The sequence below is a fragment of the Colias philodice genome, chromosome 17, assembly GCF_061535455.1.
Source record: "Colias philodice isolate Cphi_HAF_F1 chromosome 17, ilColPhil1 Martin Lab GWU primary, whole genome shotgun sequence".
NCBI classification, from domain to species: Eukaryota; Metazoa; Arthropoda; class Insecta; order Lepidoptera; family Pieridae; genus Colias; species Colias philodice.
In genome coordinates, this window is record NC_143102.1 from 1,264,563 (window position 1) to 1,291,110 (window position 26,548).

Consider the following 26,548-nt stretch of genomic DNA (forward strand, 5'->3'; position numbering starts at 1 on the left):
TCTATAATTTTGAAAGCTGCGAAAAGCTCAAATGTCAATCAATAACAAAATGAACAATTACAACTTACATGACGTAGATCAATCGATAGATCATTGATCCACAATATATGTCAATTTCTAGTGGCGCCGTAATAGAAACTAGTCTCAGCGCGCGTCTCCGTTTCCGTCTAACCAGTAATATTGCATTTTTGCCTCGAGATTGTCTCGACATAGAGAAACGTAGATATGAATGAACAAACCAGGTTTTATAGATATACCTAAATAAGACATTAGTGTTACACATAACGAGATTATTAGCATTGAATAATGGGTTAATTGATGCTGTTACTTAACTTTCGTTTGTATACATAATGCGTAAAAATTTGTTTAATAAGCAGTTGGCCAGTTGATCATGCAGTTTTATACAGACCCTAAGTTAGGTAAGTATATTAAAAATTTTTTGTTCCAAGACGAAGATGTGAACAAAGTTTTCATTAAAAAATTGAACTCTAAATTATAAGCTCTACATGAGCTCTACTAATATTATAAACCTCTACGTGAGCTCTTTATTATGTTGTACCTATAAATGTGAAGGTTTATGAGGATGGATAGATGGATGTTTGTTATTCTTTCAAGCAAACACCACTGAACCGATTACAATTAAACTTTGTATGTAGGTAACTAACGACTTAGAATAAAGCATTACTTTTTATCCCGGAAATTCCACAGGAACAGGAATTTTTATTTCTTTGAAAACGTGGGCGAAGGCGCGGGCGGAAATCTAGTAGGTACTTATTTTAAATATTATAAGCATGTTATTATGTGTTATACTTTATGCTCAGGAAAAACAAATATGTATGTATCATATTAGTATACAGTGTGGTTTTAAGATGTCAAGTGTCCATTATTTACGCTGTATCTCCAAGAATATCCATTTTCTATTGATTTAATAACGTGTAACCTAGTTACCGTCAGTTTTCGTTTAAAATATTAAATACATTTAAAATGTGACCTAATTACCGTAATCCCTGATTGACAGGGCAAATTGAGTTCGCCTTTGACTAATTAAAATAGATCGACGTCTTTACAAAATAGTGACGTAATACATGTTTTTAAATAGAGCTTTTGATGTAGTAACGAAAACAATAGATTATCTTGGATGTGATTGTTTTTTTTTCTACTGAAGTATAGTTCAACGCAGTTGTCTTTTCTTGCATGCTATATTTTAAGTGGACCATTGGGAAAAAAACTCAAATTGATTTTTATATAATTATGTCCTTGAAATGAATGTCTGTTTATTTTTTATAATTGGTGATGAGTAACACGAGTATAGTGCTCAAATTATCCTCCGCTACTGTTGGTCTTAGCGTGATGATATGTATAGCCTTATAGCCTTCCTCGATAAATGGGCTATCTAACACCGAAAGAATTTTTTAAATGCGACCAGTAGTTCCAGTGATTAGCACGTTCAAACAAACAAACTCTTCAGCTTTATAATATAAGTAAGTATAGATGTCTAGACCATGTCCATGCTTGAATTAATATAAAATACAAAGCATCATAAGGTTTATTTCCGTTCCTACATAATTCCAACAACACATAACATTTCTAATGATCCGTATTCTTGGATTGATAACACCTGGATGAAAACAAAGGGACGCCATGTTTTATTCATTAATTCATTCCTTCACATTCCTCACTTATCACCAATGTTTTCTAAGAACATGTTGACATTTGTCCACGTATTGGTTGATGTCGAACACACGTCGATTGTAAGTCGATTGGAAGTCGATTTGGAATAAATTATGGTAAGGGTCGTGTATACTGAGTTGTGACTTTTGATGTTATTTGGCTAAATATCATCTAAAAGAAGGTTCAGTTTGTCCGTTTTTTATTGTTTCTGTAATTTAATTTGTAAGTATGATATATAGCTGTTGTCATATAGATTGCACAATATCGTTGACCTGCAGCTTTGCTCGCAACAATAGAAAGCTGCATATTGCTGATTTTCATACTGCGTATATTTTTTTTAGTTATGGTTTCCCTACATCAAGGTCGCGTCATGGCAATACCGTCACGCCATGGAAGAAGGCGACGATTTGATATCTTTGAATTTTGGCAAAGAATTTTGCGCTTCTGATAGTTGATACGGTTGCAGTTGCTCAGGCCTCAGTACATACGCATTTTTTTATTTATAAGGTTCATCTCTATATTTTTTTATTAATTCTTGAAATAAACGCTTTTCCTTTCTTTGAAGAGATATTGTTTCAATGTGTCGCAATCCTTAGAATTCAAAACACGGGTCAAGGGAAGAATACAAAGTACATTTGGTGTTCATATTAGGTTTAGTAATACGAATGGAATTTACGATTTTAGTGTTATTATTATTGTAAGAGATTGTCAAAATGTTTTTTTTTCTTTTGCAGAATAGCCAATATACAAACAAGCAGACAGTTTAAAGAATTGTATTCTTTACTAATTAATTATTGACTTTAATAAAAACTTGTTATCTTTACTGACACTTTTCTTTAACTTATTTTTATAGAAGCAATTTTTGTAGAAATCAGGGATACACTTCTAAACATCATGACCTATAATAACATGATAAATCTTACATTCAACCTAATAAAAACACAAATATAACATCTACAATTCACCAAATTCGCAGCAAAAACAGCACAGTAGGTCATGTCCTTCACGCTGACAGATGTGCTCCATAAGGGCCAAGCTTTAATATATTAGAAACGAAATTTGTCCCATAAATTGTGCCGTTCGTAGGTTTAATATTTATTAAGATTGGATCAGTGGTTATTCTTAAGAATGGGTAGTGGGTTTGGTGTTTAGTGATATTTTTATAAAAAGAGCGCATGTGCCGAGCACACGTATCAGAAGTGAAACTTTGGCAAGATTCAATGATATCAAAGTCGTCGCCTTACTCCATGACGTGACGGTATTGCGATGACGCGGCCTCGAAAATTTACACTCAACGCGCTGTAAGAAGTTTCACTTCAAAACTTTTAAATTAGATAATTTTTGTACTACATTAACATATTACTTTTAGAATAAATGAAAAGATTATTTGTTAGGTATACTCAGTTCACGATAAAGCTCTTGTTTACAATATAAGTAGACTTTTTTACACTGTAAGTAGAATTTAATCATAACATTGCATTGACAGTACAAAAGCGGTGTTAGCAATTAACAATGGGACCCTAAAAACAAACTGAAGGAATAAACGACGCGAACCACTTGATTGAGGATTATTTGACGGTATTATTCTGATTTAACCGACTTGTCAAAAAAATAGTTAGAATTCTTATGTTCTCGCTCGCTTTAAAAAAAAGAAAAAGTAGCCTTTGTCACTCCCTAGTCTTATTCGTGTTAGTTGTATCATAAAATCGCTCCGTTGCGACGTGAAAGAAAGACAAACAAAAAAAAATGGTTGCCTGTAAAGTCGGTTTTACGGGCGAAGATTTTACGTGACAACGATCATAGTTGAGTGGGAGAGAGACGCAAGGCATTCGGCGGGCCTCTCTCTCGTTCGGTGACTCATCGTAACGTTACCGAGCGTTACACTTTTTCATAAGTGACTCCCAGCCGCAACCTAATTTAAGACGTTGTCACGTCAAAAAAAAAAGTGATCAAACGCACTTTGGCATTTATAATTTTAGTAAATATTTACAAAGTAGAGCTTTTGTGCTTTTCTATAATGTGTACATATGTTAATGCTTATGGATAAATCGTGATACTTTAAGGGAATGGTTTGAGAAAGTGTTACAGGAATAGCTTCGTGACGTCACAGTCTACAACTTGTATTATATTTCAAGACATTAATTTTGAAAAATATTTGAAAATGAAAACCTGCAAAAACTACAATACATAATATTATTATTGTTATATTTATAATGACTGTGTTTTCTATTTTATCTGTATACGTAAGCAAAAAAAACAACTACAATTCGGAAGAATTAAAATTAATTTAGTGAATGAAAAACATGCATTGAATTTCAGTTTCTTCTATGAAAATATATCCATTTGAAAGTTCCAAACAATAACAATACGTGAATATTTTCCACTTCTGATAACATTGCAAACACACTTTACTTTATAACCTCGTTTGTAAATACCAAGACCTACCTAACCTTTAAATTTTACTGTGCAATAAAAAATAAACACCAGAATAACCCCATCCCATTCGCGTCACCATAGCCACCGATCGTGAGTGACAGTCAAACAAACATACACATATTGCGGACACGTGTTCGAGGGTGTGATTATTTTCCGATATTATTTTGTTCAGACTATTGAGTTTATATTAGTTGGGGGGCTGATTAATTTGACGTGCAAAATGAAATAGTAGCGTATGTGGCTAATGTATATTTTTAGTGATAAAATAGATAAGGGATTAATTTTTATTGATTGATAATTTAATAATACATATAACTTTTTTCTTATCTTATAACTTTTTAAAGTGAAACTTTTATTACATCGCCTCAAACTTTTTGGTCTGTGTAGCGCATGTCGCGTGTATCGCGGCTGCCGAGTAGGTATTACCTACTCGGCACGCGACATGCGCTACACAAAGCAGTGTTCCGAACCGTTCGAACAATTTCATTTTACCGTGGTTTCATAAAACCACACCCTTGGATATGTCGCCATGACCTCACCTTCACCGAGTAGGCCAAGTAGGTAGACCATACCTATTACCGAGTAGACCAAGTAGACTGCACCTTCGAGTAGACCAAACCTATTACCGAGTAGACGAAGTAGACCGCTCCTTCGAGTAAACCAAACCTATTACCGAGTAGACCAATTAGACCGCACCTTCGAGTAGACCATACCTATTACCGAGTAGACCAAGTAGACCGCACCTTCGAGTAGACCAAACCTATTACCGAGTAGACCAAGTAGACCGCACCTTCACCGATTAGTCCAAGTAGACCATACCTATTACCGAGTCGACCAAGTAGACCACACCTTCGAGTAGACTAATCCTATTAGTTATTACCGAGTAGACCAAGTAGACCAATCCTATTATCGAATAGACCAAGTAGACCACATCAATTTCCGAGTAGACCAAGTAGACTGCACCTTCACAGAGAAGACCAAGTAGACCGCACCTTCACCGAGTAGACCAAGTAGACCGTACCTTCACCGAGTAGACCAAGTAGACCACACCAATTTCCGAGTAGACTACATCAATTTCCGAGTAGACCAAGTAGACCGCACGTTCGAGTAGACCAAACCTATTACCAAGTAGACCGCACTTTCACCGATTAGTCCAAGTAGACCAATCCTATTATCGAATAGACCAAGTAGACCACATCAATTTCCGAGTAGACCAAGTAGACCGCACCTTCACCGAGTAGACCAAGTATACCACACCAAATTCCGAGTAGACCAAGTATACCACACCAAATTCCGAGTAGAACAAGTAGACCGCACCTTCACAGAGACTAGACTAGACTAGTCACTCCAAGAGAAGTATCCAGTGAAATTAAACGACTTAGCCGAAAGAAAACACCTGGCTATGATCTCATTACTGGAGAAATCCTTAGAAACCTTCCGCGGAAGGCTATTGTCAAACTAACTACAATCATTAATGCTACCTTTAGGCTTAAGTGTGTGCCTGATGTGTGGAAAATAGCCGAAGTTATAATGATACCAAAACCTGGTAAACCGCCACATGAGACTACTTCATACCTGCCGATCTCTCTGCTGCCGATCATGTCAAAATTATTTGAAAAACTTTTCTTGAAACGGTTAAAACCCATAATCGAGGAAAGAAACTTAATTCCTGAGTACCAATTTGGATTCAGAGAACGCCATTCTACAATAGATCAAGTACATAGGATAACCAATATAATTGAAAAGGCTCTAGAAGAAAGAAAAGTTTGCTCCACGGTATTTTTGGATGTGGCGCAAGCATTTGATAAAGTATGGCACGAAGGGCTTATATACAAACTAAGAAATATGCTCCCAAAACAGTTTGCTGACATCTTAGAGTCTTACTTATCACAACGTATGTTTAGAGTAAGACAAGATGATGCATATTCAGAGCTTAAGCCTATAAAAGCTGGAGTACCGCAAGGAAGTGTCCTGGGTCCTATTCTGTACTTGTTGTACACTTGCGATATTCCTGAGTTAGAGAACAACACCATTGCAACATTTGCGGATGACACAGCTATAATGGCTACAGGTGACACTCATGAAGAAGCAGTAGAAAAAGTTCAGACAGCTGTTAATACGATCTTTGACTGGACGAAAAAATGGAGAGTAAAACTCAATGAGTCTAAATCTATTCACATAGACTTCACAAACAAAAAGCCAAATTATCATCCGGTATACATAAATAATCATGTAATACCTTATCAAAATACAGCGAAATACCTGGGTATGACTCTAGACGCAAAGCTTCGCTGGAAGGCTCATGTCAAAAAGAAACGCGAGGAGCTAGAGCTTCGCTATAAGGCTATGTACTGGCTAATTGGCAAGCATTCTACACTTTCAAAGCAAAACAAATTACTCTTGTATAAACAAGTCCTTATGCCTTTGTGGACTTATGGTAGTCAGCTCTGGGGCTGTACCAAGCAAAGTAATATCACTATCATACAACGATTCCAAAATAAAGTGCTGAGAGAGATCGTGAATGCTCCCTGGTACATTAGAAATGACGACCTACATCGGGACCTTAAAGTAGATCTCGTCACGGACATAATTAAAAAAAACGCCGAAGCTCACGAACGCAGACTTCACCATCATGTGAACGTCGAGGCTATCCAGCTCCTTGACAACACGGACATAGTGAGAAGACTAAAAAGGACAAAACCTTTTGACTTAGTTTAGTGAAGTGTCAGTGTAATATAGTGAGTGCTATTCATAAAGAACACATGAACAAAGTGTCTTCGCCTTAAATAGAGACATTAAGAAAAGTGTTAATGGACACATTCTTAGACATACTATACCTAGCAAATTAAGTTAGATTTATATTACTCATTAGCCTATAGTAAAGGGCTAGATCGTAATTTTCAATAATGATACCTTAGGTTCATTAGTTTAGGTAAAAAAAAAAAAAAAAAAAAAAAACCTTCACAGAGAAGACCAAGTAGACCACACCAATTTCCGAGTAGACTACATCAATTTCCGAGTAGACCAAGTAGACCGCACATTCGAGTAGACCAAACCTATTACCGAGTAGACCAAGTAGACCGCACATTCGAGTAGACCAAACCTATTACCGAGTAGACCAAGTAGACCGCACATTCGAGTAGACCAAACCTATTACCGAGTAGACCAAGTAGACCGCACATTCGAGTAGACCAAACCTATTACCGAGTAGACCAAGTAGACCGTACATTCGAGGAGACCAAACCTATTACCGAGTAGACCAATTAGACGATGATAATGAGATGGTCTGTGTAGCGCATGTCGCGTGACGTACGATAATTATCGTACAATACGATAATTATCGTACAAATACGATGATAATGAGATGGTCTGTGTAGCGCATGTCGCGTGACGTACGATAATTATTATCGTACAAATACGATGATAATGAGATGATATGATAATTTCTATCATGCAAAATTCGTGAATTTATATTATGTCACCTATTATGAAATTTTGACGTGTTTCATATCGAACTTTCATGGGAACAGTGAAATTATATTATTAATAATATGTTCATAATAAAGCTGTAACGAAACGTAACCATTTGACATGCTATGTTGTGACGTTGACAATTTGCAGCCGACCGACACGCGACATGCGCTACACAAAGCAGTGTTCGGAACCGTTCGAACAGTTTCACTTTTACCGTGGTTTCATAAAACCACACAACATTTTTTTTCTTAATAGGTAATACTTTTCAAACAACGAAAAGTTATCTTCACGATATCGCGATGCATTTTGTATTTTTATAAACAAATTAGTTTTTTTTAATGAGTAGGTACCTACACTTTTTTCCTACAAAGCTATAAGTATAGTAATTTTCTTTGTGTCTATTTCTATTTACTATTTTCACTTGAAGTTATATCTATATATAACCTAATAAACGATAATGGCTCGGCGCCATTGTGATGTATTTCGGTGCGCGTGCGCATATCCGGTGACGCGGGGGTAAAAATAATTGTCATTAATGTAATTACTAGGGGAGAAGGAGCTTTGTTTTTTGTTAAATTTAGCTTGTGTTTAACGCCGTGCACATAAGTTAAATAATAAAAATAAGTTTTACTTTAATATTTTAAAAACATCAAAAATATTTAGATATTATAAAGACTTGATTGTGATTGTGAACTCAAAATTTACTTAATCGATTTTGAAAAAATATTTAACATTTGCTTTTATAAAGCTAATTTTTTTTATAAGCTACAAAAATGTAGCGATTTTATGTAAAACTGCTAGATCGGTTTTGAAATAATTTTGCCAATAGAAAGCTACACTACCTAGTTACATTAGCTGATTGGCACATGATTTTTACCGGGTCAATAAATATAAGAAATAGTAGATATTACATATTTACATCGATTTGACCCTCCTCAAGTTTTGTTTTCGCGACAATAGCAAATATCTTTCTTCAAAGACAATCAATTTCTATACTAAAACTAACTGATCCGTAAACGTTCTGCCAAGACACCCTTATCACTTAAGGATATAAAAATATACGACTTATTCTCAAACATTATTATATAAAATAAAAATATAAAAAAATACTCTCTGACCTGAAACATACACAAATTCAAATTCAATCTCAAACCTTTATTTATATAACTAGTCTTCGTTTAGAAATGTTTCGTTGTCTTCGTTTAAAATTGAATTTGTTTTATACTATGTAGTGATGATATTATGATAATAAAATTAGCCAAACTTTTTTGTACAGCTTAGTCTTAGCTGAGGTATCATGTGAGAAATATTTATATGGAAAATTCATCAAAATGGTATAAAAAATAGTAGGTATAATATAGTTGAATACCAATTATTTTTCATATCAACTATTTTTTTTTAAACCTTTTTATAATAGAAATATAGAATACTTACCAACAATTTTTTATACCAACTACTAGCTAATTTACCCAACTACCCGAGAATAGCATATCATTTGAATAGCACGCGCCTACAATAATTTGACCCTCTAATTAGGGTCCTGTATCATTTGTCACCACACCTGGGGTCCTTTGAGTCCAATAGGCCAATGCTATAATTATTAACGTAATGACGTAGATGATTGGAGCATTTGAGTTTTTATTTTTAGTATTTTCTAGTTTTAGAGGAATAAAAAGTAGCATATTATGTATACGTTATTTTACAATTGTGTATCTTTGTGCCAATTTTTTCTTAAGTTAGTGATGCTGATGTTATTGAATGATAAACATAGTAACTTAAAATAAAAGTAAAAATGGGTTTGAGTATTGTTTTGGTAATTTTAACCGTAGCGAAATTCTAAACCTTTGGTTCGTTCATAGATTTTCACGCAGTAATATAAAAATTATTCAAAATAAACTTTCATTTCCTATTTTAAACTCCTTTTTAACAAACTGAAGAATAGAGCATTTTTAACACCGTTATATGAATCTTGTCACACTAAAGCAGGCAAAACTAGCAACTCTTAAGCCGATACTAAACGAATTTAAATAATCTATACATATAATAAAATCGTAGGAAAGTCAAAACTGTACATTGAATATTTTTTTAAAAGAATACATAATCCATGATCTATAATCGATATAGAAGCCAAAAACATAGTTTTTAGAATTTTTGTCTGTTTGTCTGTTTGTCTGTTTGTCTGTTTGTCTGTTTGTCTGTTTGTCTGTATGTTTGTCCAGGCTAATCTCGAAAAGTACTGCATAGATTGACTTCAAATTTTGCATGAATATTACTAACAGGTCGGGTGAGGCTTTTTTAAACATATTATCATGCTATCACCTCCGGGGGAGGAGCTGTGAACCTTTTTTTTTCTTACGTATTCCGTGTATTACGACAGCGTACAATCTAAAGACTCATGTTTAAATGTTGGTTTCGGGTAAGCCATGCTATTATCTAGCTTTACACAATAAAAACTATGTCATTTACGTAATTTGGGCAGAGAATCAGTTTAATGAATTTATTAGTATACAAATTTGAAACAGCGCCATCTATGAGATTTCGTAAAAATCAAATCAATTTACATGTTAACACTACTGAACACAATGTTAAAAATTAATAATTTAAATATAATAATTATGTTATTTATTTATTTAACTCTTTAACCCATATCTTCCCTTCCCTATAAGGTGCGCTTATAATTCGTGTGAATATACTACATTTTTAAAAGTGAGGGTAGATGTTTATTATTTTAAGTCAAACTAGACACCATTACAGTTAATCTAATATTGATTGTGTTCATTGGTTACATTTTTAAAAATCTTCGTGTTTTAAAAATTCGATAACGAGGCGGGACTCGAACCAGCATTCTTTAGTGGTCGAATTTTTTCTATTCTTTATAAATTTATTGTTTATGAATTTATATTTATAAACAATAATACAAAAAGGTTAGTTCGTTGATAATTATTATTCCTTCATCATTTACATGTTGTAAGTAAAAATTTACTTTGACTGTTAATACTTTTGTTCAGTATTTACCTGTATGATTATTGCTTGGTAATTAATATATTTTCATGTCGTATACCTAATTAAAAACATAAGTTTGATGTGAAACTAGCTGGATTTATTTTTACACACTCACAGTCTTATATTTTGTGTTAATGTTAAAATAGTATTTATAGTGTAAATCATAATATTTTTTCACAATTAAAAATATTTCCTTTTTTTGATGGTGTTGGCATCGAATTAAACCGCGCTGTCGTTTCGTTCACAAAAAGTGAAGTTATGAGGACCGAATATGTAGCCGCCTCAACTTACGGAAACGAGAGTAACCTGCGTTGTCTGTTAGTTATTGTATAGTCGAATTTAACGTTACATGGAAATTGGCATCTAATTATATGAATAATACTTATATTAAATATTCTGTAGAGGTCAATTCTGTACATGAAATATATTTCCTAAATAACTATCACGAGGTGATTAGGGATCGACACTGACGCCAAAAATTTTTGTCCGTCTGTCTGTCTGTATAACCGTTATAGAAACAAAAACTACTCGACGGATTTAAACGAAACTTGGTACAATTATTAGTATGAAAGAAATGTTCTCCATATTATATAAAAAATATCTCCCGACATCATAATCAATGTCTATCTTTTATGGTTGAGCTTAGGAGTTCAAAGCTTTCTGATTATATTTGTCTACTAGCTGTGCCCGCGACTTCGTCCGCGTGGAATAGTGACTATGGGACCTATGACCATGGGCTCAGGGTGGGGCAACAATAATTGTTTTTATTTTCATGCTTCCACTCCCACGCCCACTCTCAGGCCCACGCCAACGCCCACGCCCACTCCCCTTCACAATTGGTACCTACCAGATCAAAGCCAGGGTAAGCGCCCCACCCAGCCCCACCGTGGCTACGCCCATGCTGAATTACTACTTAACATACAATTATTGAGTAAATACGTACTACCATAAATAATTAAAAGAATTGTTATTAAAATTTCTTACTAAACTGAGCTAAAAAACTTACGTACCAACTTATTAAAGAAAATCAAGAAATGAAATGCCTAACCTATACCAAATAGTTACTACATAATATTGTAATTAAAAATTATGATTAGTATATATAATATCGAAAATCAAAAAAGAAATGCCTAACTAATTCTACGTAAAATTTCTTTTAAATTATGTCATATTATTTTTTAGGAACCAGGGGGGGAGAGGAGCAAATTCTATTTCCTTCCTTTCTTAAATGGATGTTTTTAATAATGTATGGTGTAGCCACTGATCAGCTTAATCGATACTCAATTTTTATCAAATCCAGCAACAAATCCAAATTAGATGTTTCCTGTCTCACGCACGTAACTAAAGGCTGAAGAGAGAGAGAGGGAGCACGTAACTTAACCGTTTAGATGAAGAAAAGTGTATAGAAAAAGGAATAAATAATTTCATAAAATTCCCAACGATCTTTAAAAATAAATTATTATATCATTTTTTTCATTCCCACTTTTACCCCTATGTAGGTATAATAAGTGGATGAACCGATTTCGATACAATTTATCTAAGAACCAGCGTCGGAAAATATGCTGCCTAACAAAAAAAAGCCGCATCTAATTCGGTTTACCTGTTAGCCAGCTACGGTGCCATAGACAGACACACACACACACACAGAAATACATAGCAGTCAAACACATAACACCCGTCTTTTTGCGTCGCGGGTTAAAAATATAATACGACATAATAGGACATTTTGTGTGGAAAATTTACCTATTAGAAGTAACCATAATGTTAATTTGACCCCGCCCCCCCTACTACCTCAGCTTACCCCCAAACCCTTGGGGAATTTTGATATGATTATCTGGACATGTAAAGGAATAACTGTAGCGTATAACAGATAAATTACGTTTTATCGTACACTGTACAGTGTACAATAGAATGCCTTAGCAAATGTTCGCCGTGATTACTTATAAATTGTCATAACTTTTTTATTTATGAACCGATTGACATGAAATAAACACTAACTGTTAAATGAAGATTACCACAATACATTAGTGAAAACCGCATCTAAATCGGATAAGCCGTTTCTGAGATTAGCGTGCACAAACATACAGACAAACAGACAAAAAAAATTTTAACTACAGTTTTGGGTTCAAGATCGATTTAATAATAACACCTGCTAATTTTTTTCTAAATATTTTCATTGTACAGACATCGCTTTTCCACAATTTTATTATATGTATTGATGATGATGATGATGATGATTGATGATTATAACACTCTCAGTCCGTTTTAACTTAATTTTTATTTACTCGCATCAGTGCCACCTAAAAAATCTTTATATCGAAATTCGAGCAAAGCTAAGAAAATGAGAAATAAGAGTTCTCAAGGATCGTTAGAGGTAAGAGGCTTACTATTGACCGAAAACAACATATTGTGTTGTGCCGAGAACCTGAGACCGCTTCACAACGAGAATTGCGGCTCACAGCTGACCGCGAACGGCATGTACTATCCTGTGAGACCGAAACTTTCACTGAGAGGGTATAACGTCTCACAGCTGATCGCAAATGGCATATTAAGTACTGCCACTACCATATTTACGCTGATGATGTCCAATTATATACCTCTTTTAAACCTGATAAAACTGACGAATTTATACAAAAATTAAATGACGATCTGGACAGCATTTCAAAATGGTCAATAAATAACGCATTAGTGCTTAACGCCGATAAAACCAAATTTATGATACTGGGTACTCCTCAAATTATTAAACAGATTGAGCAACAAACGTCGCTGTTGCATGTAAACGGAGTCCCGTTGGAACGTGTGCGTGAGGCTCGGAATCTAGGTGTAATTTTCGATGAAGCACTTAGATTCGAAAAGTTCATAAATACGACAATCGCAAACTGCTTCTACCGATTAAAACTATTGTATCGCATAAGAAATTACCTAGATCCTCGTCTACGTCTCAGACTATGTGAGTCTTTGGTTTTGTCAAAACTCAACTATGCGGATGTAATGTACGGTCCCCGTCTCCTATCTCGTACTAAAAACGCCATTCAACGAGTGCAAAATGCTTGCGCAAGGTTTTGTTGGGATATTCCTGCTCGAACGCACATCTCGCCATATTTAAAAAAAGCAAACATCCTTAACATGGACCATCGTAGGCGTTTACATCTTGCATCTCTTCTCTTCGATGTGATCAGTACCAAAGCCCCAGCGTACCTCTATAATAAACTGACATGGATGGGATGTAATAATGGTATAACTACTAGGGCGACCCTCGTCAAACTGGCAGTACCAAAACACCATAAATCAATTTTTAAAGGTAGTTTTAAATATAGTGCGACTAAGTGCTGGAATAATTTACCACCTCCATTACGAAACTCGAGGACCTTAGCAAGTTTTAAACATGGCTTTAAAAAACAACTTCTTACCGAGTTTCGTAACCAGCCTTAGTCGCATAGGATATTACAGGGTACAATTGTGTTCATTGTTTATTGTGCTATATTTCATATCTATATTATATGTAAAAAAAATTTGTTATTGTGTTTTGTTTATATTACTATTATTATTAATTTGTACTTGTGTTGTGTATTTTATTAATTATTATATATTTATATATTATTATCTATATTTAAGTATACATAAGAAATTATAATATGTATATTTTATAACTTGAGTCTATTGACTGGCACTCCAACAAGGGGCTACTGAAAATCAGCGCTTCACAACAAGTGCAGCACATGCTGAGTAGCGACCCTTTTTAGCACCACACTGATTAGGAATAAGTCACTATTTTTATTTTATTTGTTGCTTTTGTTTAGTTTGTATATTTTTTTTTCTTTTATTATGTGTGTGGTGTTAAATAAACTTTTCTTTCTTTCTTTCTTCTTTCTTTCATATTTTATCTCGATAATCTGAAACTTTTATTCAATATGAAGACCGATTGACAAATGATAGGGTGCACCATAATATTATTCGATCTCTTGAAGATGAACATGAGCATAAGCAATGACTAGAGTAGGGACGCGAATATTACCATTATTTGAGACAAGATTATTTGAGACAAGTACGATTAATAAGTTTGTTTAATGAAAGATTAAGAATTGAAACTATTTGGTCTCTTGAAACGGACGAATAGCGAGAGGCCCGTCATACTGTAGACAGATTTCGACAGTCTTAATGACTTAAGAGGTAAACATAGAAGATCAATCTACGAATTCGGTGGTGTGGTCCGACAAATATAAAAGTGGGTTTGCTTATAACCTCACAATTGATTACAGATCATCTTCTGTATAGGCGATATTAACGTAGTATGTTCTTTTTGTAATGCTTTAAAGAGGAGTAAGGAGTCGGCTTTCGTTTGAAGATACACCAGAACCTTTGAAATCACTACTTTTAGAGGAACATGTGCAATCTAAACAGTTCTTAGACAATATTCGCTCTTATAGTAATGCGTTTTAAATGATCCTTTGGTGCTCAACAATTATCAGAGGATCCTTTCATGCTTACTTTTAAGATACAAGGTCAAGTTTATCATTTGATAGGATCCCTTTTGCCTGAAGGCCAACCTAAGTTTCTTCAAATATATTTTGTATTCGACTACAACGAATAGTCGAATACAAGAAATCAATATTTCTCGAATTTAAAATATTACAATTTTTCCTACAGTAGGGCGACGAATGTATTTTCGCATAGTAACGGAGGGGAACTCGCGGGGGGTCAAGTGATGCGGGCCACGTACCACAAACATGCTTAGTTTGTTGTACCGAGCGCGAAAGAAAGTCATCGTGTTTTTAGTAAAATTACTATGTAAACTAACGTAATTTAATACTTAGGTACATATTATACAGGGTGTAATCGTTAAGTGTGCACAGGCGATTTTTCCGTAAGTATTACAGATAACAAAAAAACTTTAAACTGATATCGAAAGTACTTAACCTAATGAGTAAAAGGCCGTAATAAATTTTTAAAAATAAATCGAGAAATATCAAAAAGATTATCTTTAAACCCTCACATACATTAAGTATGAAATATGAATATCCCATATACATTTAATATGAAAGATTTTAGCTTTATTTTTCTTTTTTGGTTTTCTGCTTTAATTACTTCGCAAATTTGAAGTGGCATTTTCCACACTTTTTCCGGACATTTTCACGCATTTTCCGGATATTTTCCGGGGATTTTCCGAGCATTTTCCGGGCATTTTCCAGGCATTTTCCACGCTTTTTCCGGACATTTCCACGCGTTTTCCGGATATTTTCCAGACATTTCCCTGGCATTTTCCGGTTATTTTCCGGGATTTTCCAGACATTTTCCGGGAATTTCCCAGGGATTTTACGAGCATTTTCCGGGGATTTTCCGAGCATTTCCCGGGGATTTTCCGAGCATTTCCCGGATATTTTCCAGGGATTTTCCACGGTTTTTCCGGAAATTTCCACGCATTTTCCGAGCATTTCCCAGGCATTTTCCGGTTATTTTCCGGGAATTTCCAAGGCTTTTCCGGGGATTTTCCAGACATTTTCCGGGGATTTTCCCACGGTTTTTCCGGAAATTTCCACGCATTTTCCGGTTATTTTCCGGGAATTTCCCAGGCTTTTCCGGGGATTTTCCGAGCATTTCCCGGGGATTTTCCAGACATTTACAAAAAAAGAAAAAGAAAGCTAAAATCTTTCATATTAAATGTAGGTATATGGGATATTCATATTTCATACTTAATGTATGGGAGGGTTTAAAGATAATTTTTTTGATATTTCTCGATTTATTTTTAAAAATTTGTTACAGCCATTTTACTCATTAGGTTAAGTACTTTCGATATCAGTTTAAAGTTTTTTGTTATCTGTGATACTTACGGAAAAATCGCCTGTGCACACTTAACGATTACACCCTGTATAATGATGCGCTCAAACTGTTAATCTACATTTAATTTAGATTATTATTTGAATTACTAAGTAATGTAGAATTTAAATCAAATTCATGTTTTCCTCAGATTTTCGATGTCCTCCGATTTTAAGATTTCCTCATCAGAGTATTCAATTTTAATGTAGTTTATTTTTATAAGAGACAATTAAGAACATTCAAAAATAAAGTGTCACGTATTTTTTTTAAACGACGAATGACGAAAAACGACGTAATCGCGGACGAAGTCGCGGGCAACAGCTAGTCTGAAATAAATACGTACACCTACCTTGGATTAAAAATATCGAGGAATACTATAGGCATATAACTAATAGGAGACAGAGCATCGACAAAATATTACAAAAAAATCGTAAAAAATAATCCTTTTTAGAGCAGACGGAGTTGCGTGGTTCATCTAATATTTAATTTTATTATTATTTGTGTGTCCTCGTTGATGGCATTAAAAAAATTTTGACTCCTTAGTCAGAACAGTTACTAACAATTAATATAAATTATAGTAAAAGTATTTGATAAAGGTCCATATTTTCAGATTTCTCACAACTCACAGGTCAAAATTTAGTTCACACAATTTACGGCATAATTTTATTTTACTGCACTCATATCACAATATTTCCCCCAATTTTTGTAGCAGTTTGACTTCGGCTTAATTCGCAAAGACTCAGTTTCCACTTCCCAGTGGTCTATCAAAGCAGACTGAATCTTGTCACACTGTACAGCTGCCAAAACATTTATTTAGCGATATACTTTGCAACTCTGTTTATAATTCATTCGTATTAAAGTTCTAGAGGAAAGAGCTTTATTTAAATAAATGTTAGTACATAAATCCTACTAAAATTATAAACGGGATAGTTTTTAAGGATGGATGGAAAGGTTTATATTTCACGCAAAATGTATAAAATTATATATAGTACCTACATGTACATATATGCTTAAGTATATCTAATATGTAGCTTAAAAATTTTTACTAAGTTACAAAGTAGTTTTTTATAAGATATGAAATTGAAAGTTTTTCACATGATGGTTCATACTTCATGTCCAAAAAAAAATAAAAATTAAATATCCGTCGATATTCATTGAAATCTATTTTAAAAATTAATCAATTATTCAAAATCGACACAGTATCTAAATACAGACAGTTAATCAACAAATTAAAATTCCGTCTCAATCTTAACTTTAACTTAGTCTTCTTAAAACTAACATCAGTAATTTAGGTAAGTATCGACTGGAAACATTGTCCAACTGGCATCGAAGGCACGTACTATTGTTACAAAGTCTCTTCTCACTGAACTAGAGGGTACATTAGATAAGAGAGCGGGAAAAGACGAAAAATAATCCTAAGTTGTTTTTTTGTTGTAAAGTCGGTTAAACATAATCAGGTGTGTAAAACAAAGAGCTTATAATATTAACAACCTTTACTTAAATTTCTTATTACCTACCTACATAATGTGCTTATGTGTGCAGTGATACGTTCAGTTATTTTATATATTCCATTATATATATTCTGTGTCTAAAATTTTAATTATTTAGAATGTCGTTCCAAAATAATGCAATTTAAATATGATACGTACAGAAAAAACATAAAGAATTTTAAAATTAATTACTTTCCTTTCCACTGAAAGTTAAATAATACGTGCTCTCTTACGAAATGTTATAAAAATAATTACTTGAAATACTTTTTAATATACGAAGAACTAGAAGTACCTCATTAAATAATTAAAAACCAACAATAGAATCGCTACCCTTAAACAACATAAACGCACCACCACGCAACAAAGAGCAAGCTTTTTACCTTTTTAGCTGTGCTTTTGAACGCCACTTGACTGGCGGAGAACGCCTTTCTGAATAGCCGCACATTTGCACCCCGATGTATCCTTGAATGGTGCACTCTGGGTCCTTTGAGTTGGATTTAAATGTTTTTAAAAGCCTGGACTTTTGGTACAGTCTGTGAAGATGGAGGACTGGCAAAGACAGATTTTCTATGGAAAAAGTATGCTTTAGTATATAAGTGGAAAAAAACAATGTAAAAGGCTCGACTTCTGATTTATCTTAAAGCTTTGTATGTTTGTTTTCCAAATATACTAGCCACTCGCCCAGACTTTCCATTAGGTAAGTAGTTAATCGATTTGCAAAGTCCGGATAAGTACACAGCAGACATTAATTAAAAACTTATAAAACTTATTTACAATAATTCTACGACTTAAAATAATAAACAAAGAAGTTTATTCACCTTCTATTATTAATAATTATAAATTTAAAAATATATTTTCGTAGTCAAAAACAAAGATATCAAAGTAATGAAACAACTGGCAATATTCTCTAACATCTACAATAAGGACAAAATGTTTTTAAAATGCAAGTAAAAAGGAAAAACCAGATAAGAAAGGTCGGAGTCTTTGGAGGCTGTATAATTCGAACATTATCTGTTGATCTCGCCTCGTTGCTTTTATTAAAGAAAGAGATATTTCGTTAGAAAAACACATGATCTGAATTAATGTGCCTGTTTGTGTGTTTTAATTTTGTTAATGATTGATTTTTTTATTAACGTATTAAACATAAGAAACATGTTTTTTTTTTAATATTCAGAGCGAATTGTAAATTACTACGATTCTATATGAGAAGCGTTCAGTGTACCTACATTGATAGAAAGTAAAAACATTATCCTTCCACGCAAAAATATAACACATAATTTTGTACTGTAAAGAAAAGTCTTTAAAATAATAAGAAGCAAAAACAACGCTGAATAGTACCTTCTTTAGCTGCTTCGTATCTAGATTCATTCGCTAACACTAACAAGCCATAATTCTACTTAAATAATCCTCAAAATATTTATTTACCAGCGGGTATTCACCGTCATTTAATTCCTTTTTATTACGACTGAACCCAAAGCAATCAAGCCCGAATGCATTAAAACCATCAAATAAAGATCTTTAAGGTGATGAATTAATTTTTCTAACATTTACGGCCCTTTTTAAACCTTCGTAATTTTTATATTATTAAAGTTGTCGTGATGAAAATTCTTGACAAGAAAGTTCAATAGTAACACAATACGTCTACCGTTTTAGAAACATGATTCCATGATATTTTCTCGATAGAAAAAAAATACAAAGTTCTCATTGTTATTTTTTTATAATCTCTGGCATCTTCAAAATAACAAACGTAAAGTTACGACTTTTTGGATATTAACTATAAAATATACAACCTATACGTCTACCGATTTAGAATTTTGAAATATGTGATGGTTTTGAAATAAACAAGAAATACTTGAAATTAGCGCGCGACCAGCCAATATAGCGAGAGCCGCCCTGTACCTTCCTACCCCGATCGCTGCACGAGTCATTCCCGCTACGGCCGTCACACGGGGAACTTGTGTCGCTCGCGCAATCGTAAAAAAGGGTGACAACACGATAAGACAAAATGAGACAAATGGGGACAATAAAGAAAATAAGAAGAAGAAACATAAAGGTTAGAGGAAAAAGAATGCTTACAATTGGAACAAATTAATGAAGTAAGTTGGTTTTATTTTAAATTTGATGATAATTGTATTATAGACGATGTTTGATATGTACCCCTGTTTTAAGTACATAACGAATGTGTAAGATTTTTTCATTTATAGCATAGATAATCTTTTCAGAAATCCGGAATCCAGAAGGAAAATAAACCCACTGATTGTTCACAATGTGAACCCACTCCTTCGTAAGTACCTTTATTCAGTCAAAAATGTATGTTATCAACGTTCTACTGGTTTTATCGCATGATTCCATTTTTAGCAAAAAGCAACAAAGTGCAAAGAAATAAAAAATCATGGTGAACTTAGTGGAAGTATGGCGGACATAATATGGAACAGGAGCTCATTGGAGTAGTATTATATTTAAAAAAATACGAAATAATTTCAAGAATTACATTTCTTAGAAGGTGGTAGATAAGTATGTTGTATAAAGAATTTGATGTTGATATTTATTTCATTTATACTTACTACACCTGTGCGGGAAATTGCTTAGTAATAAAACAGGTTTATATTCATATTTACATAGTAATGTGAGTTTTCATTTCGAAAAATTTTGTATAACTATATTAAATTGAGTTCCTGGGTGATCTGGAAACACAATTGGGCCCGGAAGATGGCGCTGCAGTCACTCCTCCTAATGACATGAACCGATTTGGATGAATATTTGTGTGCACATTTCATTTTTGTGGGATGATTGGTTGATTCGCTTTCACATTAGCTAATATTATGTATTTTTGTTGTTAGAAAGTAAACTTAATTTAATGTTTATAATACATTATTATTGGTATAAATAAGCCAGTGTTCGTCTCACATTGCTGTACCTGCCTACCTACCCTACCAGGGCCTAACTTTGTTCTGGCTATTTTATTTTGATTATTTGTAATGAATAATTACAATTATAATAGAGTGCAAAAAATAAATACATGCGTATTTTGTATATTTTGTGTTTTTTTTTAAACAATTTTTTTATTTAAAAAAATATCATTCCGACCGCGGCTTTGCCCGCGTGGAATTAGGTTATATCGTGAATCCTGTTTTATCCCACAGAAGTGTTCAGTTCGGATAAAAAGTATCCTATGTGTAAATCCAGGCAATTAGCTATATTTTATCAAAATTGGTAATGTAGTCTTGACGTGATTAAGTAACAACTAACAAAAAAATATACAAATTAACATCCAAAGTTTCGCATCAGTTTTACTGTATTAGTGATATCTTCCACTCTTGACTTTGACTGAGAAGAATTAGGGTTTATAACTTCTTTCAGAAATAGTACCTTTCATTTCTGGGCATGATGTAATATCTACGTCAGCATCAAATTCTATCTAAATCAATTCAGTAGTCCGCGTTATTGAGTACCATTTCATTTTTTCAGAGTAACAATATTTTTTGTTATTTTAAAGATTATTAATTATAACCTGTATTATTTTGTAATAAAGTAAACATTACGAAATAATAATAATTATTAATAATGTCTAAGTAGTTGTTGGAAAGAAGATTATTTGTTTATAAGCAAGAAAATAAAACCAATAAATCAACAATTGAATAAATGTATAACAATATTATAACTGTATGACGACTCCATACATGTTTGTCCCGAGTCGGCCAGCGGCAGCGCGGCGAGTTTGCAATGAATGACTTCGCGTACACCGGCGTTCGCGATAGCGAGCTATTAGACTCCGCCCGCCAAGCAGTGGATTTTTTTTTGTGTATCGTCTTAAACACGTGGCCTCTATAAAAACGCGCGAACTCTGTGCAATCATTTTAGAGTTCCCTTTTCCTGTTGAATTTTTATTTTTTCTTCTCGTAATAAGTCCATATGATATGGAAAGCTTCCTATATAAAGCGTTTTATCACAGTCTGTTTGTATTAGTTAATGTTTTGCCCTTAGAAATTAGAATGACATACGTATGGACACACATGTAAATGTTATGAACATTTAAATATAATAGAAACCACAAAAACAATAGGTACTTATATGACAGTGTTTAAAAATAAAAATTCTTGGTAATGAGTAAAGTATACCTACGCCTCGTGATCGATTTTTTTTTCTATTCTTAATAAATTTATATTTATAAAGCATTTGAATGCCATAAAACCAAAAAATATCAATTTCAAGAATACCTACCTAAAATATTTTTTTATCTGTTATTACAAAGCAATAATAAGTAGGTAGGTACTTAGTGAAAAGCTCTAATATAATAAATATGTTTTTCCATCCGTGGACGTCTTTTAGCAAGTCTTTTAGCTTAGCTACGGAATTAATAGTTAAAATAAGTTAATAACATCTATATATATTATAAAACTCAAAGGTGACTGATATAGTGATCTATCAACGCACAGCCCAAACCACTGGACGAATCGGGCTGAAATTTGGCATGCAGTTAGATGTTAGGACGGAGGCGTGAGGCGTCCCCTAAGAAAGGGTTTTGATCAATTCTACCCCCAAGGGGATAAAATAGGGGATGAAAATTTGTATCATGTTTATTTATCTTTTCCACGCAGGCGAAGCTGCGGGCAACAGCTAGTTGTTGATAAAGTTTGATTGTTCTATTACTTACCTACCTACACAATGTTTTTTGACTTTTGCATACTTTGCCAAACTTAAATATACTGAACTATTAGGTGAAAGTTACACGCTTAAACTTCCACACAAATAACCTTTCAAATAACATTTGTATAATACATTGAATACTTAACGAAAAACGTATTGTTTAGTTATGTTTAATTTAACCCTTATTAAAACGCTGGGAGCTATACTTCCCACGTCTCAGATTGAAGTAAATCGTGTTTTATTTTTATATGCTTAAACCTAATGCAGTGTAATATTTATCTACGCAATCTTAACACTTTAGAGAACTTTTTTTCATGGAAACACTTTTCAGAGAATTATTACATGTCATGGTAAACACACGTCAAAGTCAGGTAACGTGATTTTGCAGCCGAAAACGACCGTTATTTTTTAGTTTTTGGTGTAGTGCTCAAAAAAAATTAGATAAGTAGATTTGAGTTCTAGCTATGTAAACTAGACTATATTACGGTTGCGTGAAACGTAAAAATATGCCCAGAATCTTTCGTTTATACCTTGGTAGAGTCGATTGAAATTAAGTCTTTAAGTGGGAAGATATCATCCCAGTGTTCGTCACTGCACACGACATTCGGAAATTCTATATATAAAATCTGTGTGTCTAAAAAATCTTTTTTAGTTGGTATAAGCAACTTATTTATTGTTATTCGTTATTTCCTGATCAGATAATTAGAAATCTCAACTCAATACATTAGTATTTACCTATTGCTTTTATTTTGTTTTAGAAAAATGCCATTTTTATGTTGAAGTCATTCATTTTTCAATTCCCGAATTCTTCCCTCAGTAAAAGAAACTTGCATTGATGAGTACTTTCACCTCCTTTATTAAAAAACTTGATCTTTATAATTTTTTACGATAACATTAAATTCACAAGTGGAGTCAGGGCAACTAACTAGTGTTTTAAAATATTGATGGCTGGAGTGGACACTGGGAGCTATAGTTCCCACCTTTCCAAACTTTTTACAACAGAGAACAGATGACGGGATATATACTTCCCACCGAAAAAAGGGTACTTCCCCCCCACTAACCCCTTTTTTGTGTGTATTTTTGAAATCTACGACCTAAAATTACCCAGGAACGTATCTTATTTTTTTGTTAGCTCTTCCACAGGCTCGCGTTTGAATAAGGGTTAACACAAACTGTATTGCCAGTACTTACTATGTACAATCAAAACAAAGCTGTCTTCGTGATATTTATAATTTACTATGCCATGTGGTCATTCTCGGTCACACAATAGAAGCCAACTTCATTCTCATCTTGCATCTCTGTCTTTCGCACAGAATCTTATCCGAACCGTAAACCTTTCTTTTTCTCACACTCAGTTCGCGCTTACCTGCTGTAGAGAGAGGTTGTGTCGCGTGTCCCCAAGTACGCGTGATAACTTTCGTAAAAAAAAAAACTAAAATACTTTTTGTTTTTTTGCGAAAGTATAACAGTGACCGGTGGTTATTGTGTTGTGGGATTACAGTTGATCCGTGATAAGATTCTGTGTGTTTTGTGAATGTTGCAAAACATCTTAGTGCGGTGAAATATTTGTCTAGCGGTTTTTAATAAACGGTAGGATTTTTTATCTTTACGTGGCTGATTAGATTTGGATAAAGGCGATAATCAAGGTAAATTTTGTTCAATATTATTAACAAAGAGTTAGTTTTTACAATACGAATATACTGTCAAGGTTGTTTACGAATGGTTTTTAATTTACACATTTGGTTAAATAAAATTATTTACTTTAAGTTGGAGACGTTTACTTTTTCATTGTAAGCAATAACAATGTTTTAGCGTACTATTCAAGGTTTCTGGGTATTGGACTTAGTCATTTAAATTGTATTGTTATTTTTTGTGAAAATTTTGTGAAAATTACAAAAAAATTGTGTGCCTAGGTAAGTACCTACGAAAAAGAAAAGATAAATTAGATAGGCAATAAATTAAATACCTAGGAAGGTTGGAAGGAAGGTAGGTACCTAGGTATATTGTTCATTTTATTTCTATTCCATAAATGGGTAAGTAATTAGGAATTGGAATTTTTCTTTGCAAACCATTTGATGATGTTTGTTCGTCTTTCAAGTAAAAACTACAGGTTCAATGGGACTGCATGCAGATAATAATGCGTCCATTGTCCAATCGCTAGGTTTACCGGTAGGTATAGTCTTTCGAAAGGCAAGTAAAGCAACGTGCCAGAACTAGCGTAGGTATTATAAATTGTTCTGTCATGAATATTACTTTGGAATTACAGTTAAACTACGTAGGTAGGTAGCAATAGTTGGTAACTGTAAATATTCCACAAGTTTGCGTGGTTTTGGTGTAGGTACTTTCTTATTATCTCAGTGACAGATCAGACAGAAACATGGCCGGCTGATGAGTGAAATGTTAACTTAATCAAAACAAGTAGGTAGGTAGGTATTAATTCTTAACGCACAATTATTTTTCGCAACTAATTATTATAAGTACCTAAATGTCATGTATGTTTAAGAATTAAGATGTTGCTATGTTTTTGCACGCCTCATAAGCGAAGCGTTGAGGTGGGTACTACTGTCACTTCGCGCAAAACATCTGATTTTTCAAACTTAAAATGTCTTTATGTATCATACATTGCACTTGTAAGATAATACATACACACACATATTAAGAAAAAACACTATTTTTAACATTCATGATATTTTTGATGTCATTTTTGTTATTTAAACTAGTTAAAAAACAGTTTAAAAAAGTTCTGTCTTGGACGTCCGTGTGTCTGTATGTGCGGAGGATTTTCTTGTTAACACGATAGCGACCGAAATACTTTACTAATCGAGTCTTTTTTTTTCTCTTACGCTTGAGTATGCTCAGGAATAGAACCCTTTCATTTTTCAGGGTCTGATTCGATGTGGTTTAATTGTTATTAATAAATAAACAAAAATAATAATTAATAAATAATTATTAAAAAAAATTACATATGAGGCGTGCACTTTTGGATTTTCCAAACTATTTTAAATTATATAATATGCTATGTTTCCACAGTAGGGACATATCGAGCAAACTAACATAAAAGTAAGCTACGTCAAGCATCAAGATAATGCCGGAAGATATTTTAAAATACCAGGTAGGTACCTAATTGTTTATTTTCTTTTCATCTAGATTAAACAGTTCTTTAATTGGAACAAGTCTATTGTAACCAAAATACACGATGGCTAGCCTACTAGGTACCTACTTCTAGTAAATCTGGTTTTAGTAAAAGGTGATCTTTATTATTATTATACGGAGTTAATTTATGATTATTATTTTTTATTGTTCAATTGACATTTAATAAAATTCTGAGACATTATGCATATTCATTGAGTCAGCTGACGGAAGATGTGTGGCAGTTATGAATTAATTTAATACCTACTAGGTACCTAGGTATATTAAATATCAAATATCTCGTCTTTGCATGCATTATCTTAAAGTTTTGAATAAGTTTCTCTTAATTGGTTTAGGTACATGCTAATTAGTTTAATTCAGTGATTCGCTTTTGTAATATGAATCGAATATTGATGAATGAAAATAGTGTTATGAAGCAAAAACTGGTTTATGTTACTAAAAGATGATTGTCATGCAGTTGTAGTTGTATATAAATTATATTGATTGAAAACTGAAATGTTTAATACCTAACTGATTACAAAAATTGACCGCTTCCTTGGTACAGTGGTTGACGCGTGCGCGAAGAACCGAGGAGCCCTGGGTTCGATTCCCGGTGGAGACGATGTAATGGCTGATCACCTATTTGTTCCTAAAGAAAATCGATCAGTGAAACAGATGTATGGATAATGCATCTGCCCCTTACCCCACTTGGGGACACGGGACTTCACAACACAACGATTACAAAAATAGGGTAACATAATGATAATCGTCACACATTTTTATTTAATCATATGTAGTCTTTAACTTTCTTCCTTACAATTTTATTGCAAAAAAATAAGTTTCGAACCAGACAGCATTCTTCGATACGTTGGCAAGGGCGCAAC

The 26,548-nt window shown here is 33.5% G+C and overlaps 2 protein-coding genes and 2 long non-coding RNA genes across 5 annotated transcripts in view; 3 read left to right on the forward strand and 1 right to left on the reverse strand.

Moving 5' to 3' along the window:
• The window catches only part of LOC149480808 (uncharacterized), a 369,189-nt gene that overhangs the window by 140,316 nt on the left and 202,325 nt on the right, over positions 1-26,548 (forward strand). The gene's annotated exons all lie outside the window — the stretch shown is intronic.
• LOC149480812 (uncharacterized) overlaps positions 1-26,548 on the reverse strand; it is a 121,048-nt gene that overhangs the window by 65,639 nt on the left and 28,861 nt on the right. The gene's annotated exons all lie outside the window — the stretch shown is intronic.
• LOC149480816 (uncharacterized) lies at positions 19,420-20,907 on the forward strand. Its single transcript, XR_016316959.1, has 3 exons — positions 19,420-19,984; positions 20,111-20,172; positions 20,247-20,907. It is a non-coding gene; the product is annotated as an uncharacterized LOC149480816 (long non-coding RNA).
• LOC149480817 (uncharacterized) overlaps positions 23,895-26,548 on the forward strand; it is a 109,737-nt gene continuing 107,083 nt past the window's right edge. For both annotated transcript variants that reach the window (XM_089705735.1, XM_089705736.1), the window contains exon 1: positions 23,895-24,181. The gene's annotated coding sequence lies outside the window, so the exon portion shown is untranslated. The remainder of the gene's footprint in view (positions 24,182-26,548) is intronic.